Raw genomic sequence first — 5,380 nt, 5'->3', positions numbered from 1 at the left:
ACCCTAGTACACAGTCTGTGACATTGTATGGGATCAATGACGTATGTCTACATGGGAACAGTTAATGGATCGATCAGAGTAGAAGAATACTATCATTCAATAGGTGAGTAGGATCAGGCTGAGCCTGAGAGGAGATGTTTAACATAGTCAGGATGAGATTATTGAGTACCGGCCAACACATGGTTCTCAGTATAGTAAACATAGGTACTGAAACATAAGGATATTCAAAAAATGATTTGCTAATGATATTCAGTGGATAATGTAAAAGTGTGAGAGTCAAGATGGTTCATAGCTAAATGTACGAATCAATGAATAAATACATACACAGTCATAAATTACCAGCATGATTATGAATAGTTTGATATTGTATCAGGCATTGTATTCCAATTCTTCAGGGAAGGCAGGTTTTACCACAATCCTTTATTGTAGTTTTGGTTTGTCAATCTAGCTAATGTATGTTTAATTTCATTTCAATGTACAATGTTCACATACCACTTATATTGTACAGTATGTTCAGTACCTAGTACCTACACTGCAATTGCATCATAAATGCATGTTTCACCTTTTTTTATCCATGCTGTACATTTGTACATTGTCTAAGAAGTCATCATGTATGACCATTTGGTGTGGATGTTTTGTAAATATATATATATATATATACTGTATGTTTTGGTGTATTTGTACAGAAACATTGTTTTTCATGTGTTTCAGAGTTTTTTAAATTTATTCGCATTTTAATGTAAATACCATTTACAGATTGTTCATAATTAAAATAAATATGGTTCAAACTCACACTTCTCATCACAGTATAGAGACAGGCAATACCAACTATAATTTGATGCATAACCAGTGCAATCCTCATACTAATCATACATCTGCTTAATTAATTATGCAATGCCAATGAAATTAGGCATCGCGGATTCTCCCATCTGAATTTATTTGATAAACTGTTAGGCTTTGTTTAGCTTCGACACTTCAAATCTCACTTTGAATCTTAATCTGATTCCTCTCCCTTTTTACAGATTTGTCTTTTTGGAAACTACAGTTGGAGATTTACACTGAGTATACCAAACATTAGGAACACCTTCCTAATATTGAGCCTCAATTCGTCAGGGCATTGAAAGTGTTCCACAGGGTGTTGAAAGTGTTCCACAGGGATGCTGGCCCATGTTGACTCCAGTGCTTCCCACAGCTGTGTCAAGTTGTCTGGATGTCCTTTGGGTGGTGGACCATTCTTGACACACACAGGAAACAACCCAGCAGCGTTGCAGTTCTTGATTCAAACCGGTGCACCAGCCACCTACTACCATACCCGGTTCAAAGGCACTTAAATCTTTTGTCTTGCCCATTCACCATCTAAATGGCACACATTCACAATCCATGTCTCAATTGCCTCACGGCTTAGAAATCCTTCTTTAACCTGTCTCCTCCCCTTCATCTACACTGATTGAAGTGGATTTAACAAGTGACATCAGTAAGGGATCATAGCTTTCACCTGGATTAATCTGGTCAGTCTATGTCATGGAAAGAGCAGGTGTCCTTAATGTTTTGTATACTCAGTATTTTTTATAAAATACATTTATTAAAGCAGAAAATGGGTGACAAAACAGGCAGTCCATGGTATTGTTTTGGAAAAACATGTCACATTGAACTGTAACTTACAGAATATTTTTGAAAGATCATCACATTAGAGAAGTCTGCTGTATAGCCGATTGTGAAAGACTCAGCATTTGTACCGTTCTTGGTACAAAACTTGTTTTGTTTAAAATATCAATAGATCTTTTCAAAGTGAACAATTGCTTTGAGCTCAAAGGTGACATTCTTTCACTGTAAATTATTTCATTGTGCTTGAAGGGTAAAAGTGGGTGTATTGAAAGTGTATTGAATCCACAAGATGTTTGGGTCGATCTTGCTATGTCAAAGTTAATTAAAGTATGTTAAACTTGATGGTTGTGCTCTGACAAAGAACCTTGCTTGAAAACGTTGCCCTTAAGTAGGCCTAACAATACATCTCATTAAATGGAATTATTGCTGTTGCCATTCTGAACCTTCTTTTAAGATGTCAGTTCAAGTTAATTGGGTGTTTATTAGTAATGCAATATGGTAAACTTATCAGGTTTTAGGTAAGACCCAAATACAGACTGTGTTGAAGTAACAATGTTTATTACAGCAACAGGGGCAGGCAAACGACAGGTCAAGGCAGGCAGGGGTCGATAATCTAGAGTGGTGAGGCAACGGTACATGACGGCAGGCAGGCTCAGGATCAGGGGCAGGCAGAGTGGTCAGGCAGGCGGGCTCAGAGTCAGGACAGACAAGGGTCAAAACCAGGAAGGCGAGAAAAAGAGGGACTGGGGAAAAGCAGGAGCTGAGACAAAATGCTGGTTAACTTGACGAACTGACAACAGACAAACAGAGAACACAGGTATAAGTACCCAGGGGATAATGGGGAAGATGGGAGACACCTGGAGGGGGGTTGAGGCAAGCACAAGGACAGGTGTAACATCAGGGCGTGACAACTTGAATATGGAAATTCATATCTTGACATTTTATGTAGACTGGGAACTGACAGTAGCTATGGATACTCCTTTCTGAGAACCTTGTATTATGGTTATTCTTGTCAAGTAATATCTCGCCATAGCAACCATCTGTCTCTCATGGCAACATTCTAAAATTATCCGCCAAAATTGTTGCAACCCCTATTACTAGCCTGTTCAACCTCTCTTTCGTATCGTTTGAGATCCCCAAAGATTTGAAAGCTGCCGCAGTCATCCCCCTCTTCAAAGGGGGAGACACTCTTGACCCAAACTGCTACAGACCTATATCTATCCTACCCTGCCTTTCTAAGGTCTTCGAAAGCCAAGTTAACAAACAGATCACCGACCATTTCGAATCCCACCGTACCTTCTCCGCTATGCAATCTGGTTTCCGAGCTGGTCATGGGTGCAAGGTCTTAAACGATATCATAACCGCCATCGATAAGAGACATTACTGTGCAGCTGTATTCATCGACCTGGCCAAGGCTTTCGACTCTGTCAATCACCACATTCTTATCGGCAGACTCAACAGCCTTGGTTTCTCAAATGACTGCCTCGTCTGGTTCACCAACTACTTCTCACACAGAGTTCAGTGTGTCAAATCGGAGGGCCTGTTGTCTGGACCTCTGGCAGTCTCTATGGGGTTGCCACAGGGTTCAATTCTCAGGCCGACTCTTTTCTTTGTATACATCAATGATGTCGCTCTTGCTGCTGGTGATTCTCTGATCCACCTCTACGCAGACGACACCATTCTGTATACTTCTGGCCCTTCTTTGGACACTGTGTTAACTAACCTCCAGACGAGCTTCAATGCAATACAACTCTCCTTTCGTGGCCTCCAACTGCTCTTAAATGCAAGTAAAACTAAGTGCATCCTCTTCAACCGATCGCTGCCCACACCTGCCCGCCCGTCCAGCATCACTACTTTGGACGGTTCTGACTTAGAATATGTGGACAACTACAAATACCTAGGTGTCTGGTTAGACTGTAAATTCTCCTTTCAGACTCACATTAAACATCTCCAATCCAAAATTAAATCTAGAATCGGCTTCCAATTTCACAACAAAGCATCCTTCACTCATGCTGCCAAACATACCCTCGTAAAACTGACTATCCTACCGATCCTTGACTTCGGCGATGTCATTTACAAAATATCCTCCAACACTCTACTCAGCAAATTGAATGTAGTCTATCACAGTGCCATCCATTTTTGTCACCAAAGCCCCATATACTACCTACCACTGCGACCTGTATGCTCTCGTTTGCTGGCCCTCGTCACCAAACCCACTGTCTCCAAGTCATCTATAAGTCTTTGCTAGGTAAAGCCCCGCCTTATCTCAGCTCACTGGTCACCATAGCAGCACCCACCCGTAGCACGCACTCCAGCAGGTATATTCCAATTCCTCCTTTGGCCGCCTTTCCTTCCAGTTCTCTGCTGTCAATGACTGGAACGAACTGCAAAAATCACTGAAGCTGGAGACTCATATTTCCCTCACTAACTTTAAGCACCAGCTGTCAGAACAGCTCACAGATCACTGCACCTGTAAATAGCCCATCCAACTACCTCATCCCCATACTGTTATTTATTTTATTAATTTTTTCTCCTTTGCACCCCAGAATCTCTACTTGCACACTCATCTTCTGCACATCTATCACTCCAGTGTTTAATTGCTATATTGTAATTATTTCGCCACTATGGCTTGTTTATTGCCATACCTCCCTTATCCTACCTCATTTGCACACACTGTATATAGACTTTTTCTATTGTATTATTGACTGTATGTTTGTTTATTCCATGTGTAACTCTGTGTTGTTGATTGTGTTGGAATCGGGACCTAACATTGGATAGTAAGTGATTTATCAAGCTTTCGGAGGACGCTCACATCCAGCGCTCTCAGTGTGTTTTCCTCTTTCTCATCATCTCTAGCCGAAATCACTCCATTCCTTCTACTTTGCCTGAAGCAATCGAGTCTACCAAATAACCACATTCTCTGCCGGCTCAAGATGGGCAATCGAGACAGTGTGCCTAGTTCACTCTCGAGGAGTGAAGCTCGCGGATAGTTGTCAGATTTTGCGTCTATGGGTCATGTGTGAGAGATATACCGTCCATCAGCGACTTGATACCCTTACCATATTCTCAGCCAACAGCAACTAAGTTGTTCTTTGTTTTTTAAGCTGCGCATATTATATAGCAAATTAGGCTCAAAAGCTAAAGAAAACTTATCCACTAATACTAGAAAAGGCTTTATTAAATAGTCTAGTCACGAGAAATAGTGTATATTTTCAACTGGGCACCTTCGAACATGTTAGTTTTCCAGAACACCCCGCTTCTCTACTTTTCTTTCCAACATATTTGTTATTTTTGTATAAAGCTGTATGTTCATGACAAATTGATGAAATTAAAATATTGTACTAGATTCTCTTCTTACCACTCGGTCTTTATAAAGTTAGACACAACATCATGCATCACAAAAAATGTACGGCTCAGATAGATAGTCACAATAAAACTAGATTAATTTTTCATATGTTCTTTCCTTCTCCATACACTTGTTACTAATTTATAAATTAGAAGTATTAACTTGAGAACCCACGTATGGACGGCAGATACAGTTATTAATGACAGCTGATCAGACGAGGACGAATTGTCCTTAAAGCGATTCGATCTCCTTCTTGGGAAATTTGCTACTCGCATGTTTGACGAGAGGGAGAAAAATCCAAACCTCGTATTCTTGGTGGAGTTTTTTTTATATCTATTGACACTTTATTTAACCAGGATACGTTCTAGTTGGAACTAATTCTCATGTTTACACCGCGACCTGGCCAAGATAAAGGCAAAGCAGTGCAAT

The sequence above is a fragment of the Salvelinus sp. IW2-2015 genome, unplaced genomic scaffold (assembly GCF_002910315.2).
Source record: "Salvelinus sp. IW2-2015 unplaced genomic scaffold, ASM291031v2 Un_scaffold1159, whole genome shotgun sequence".
Taxonomy (NCBI): domain Eukaryota; kingdom Metazoa; phylum Chordata; class Actinopteri; order Salmoniformes; family Salmonidae; genus Salvelinus; species Salvelinus sp. IW2-2015.
Note: the sequence above shows the minus strand (reverse complement) of the source record.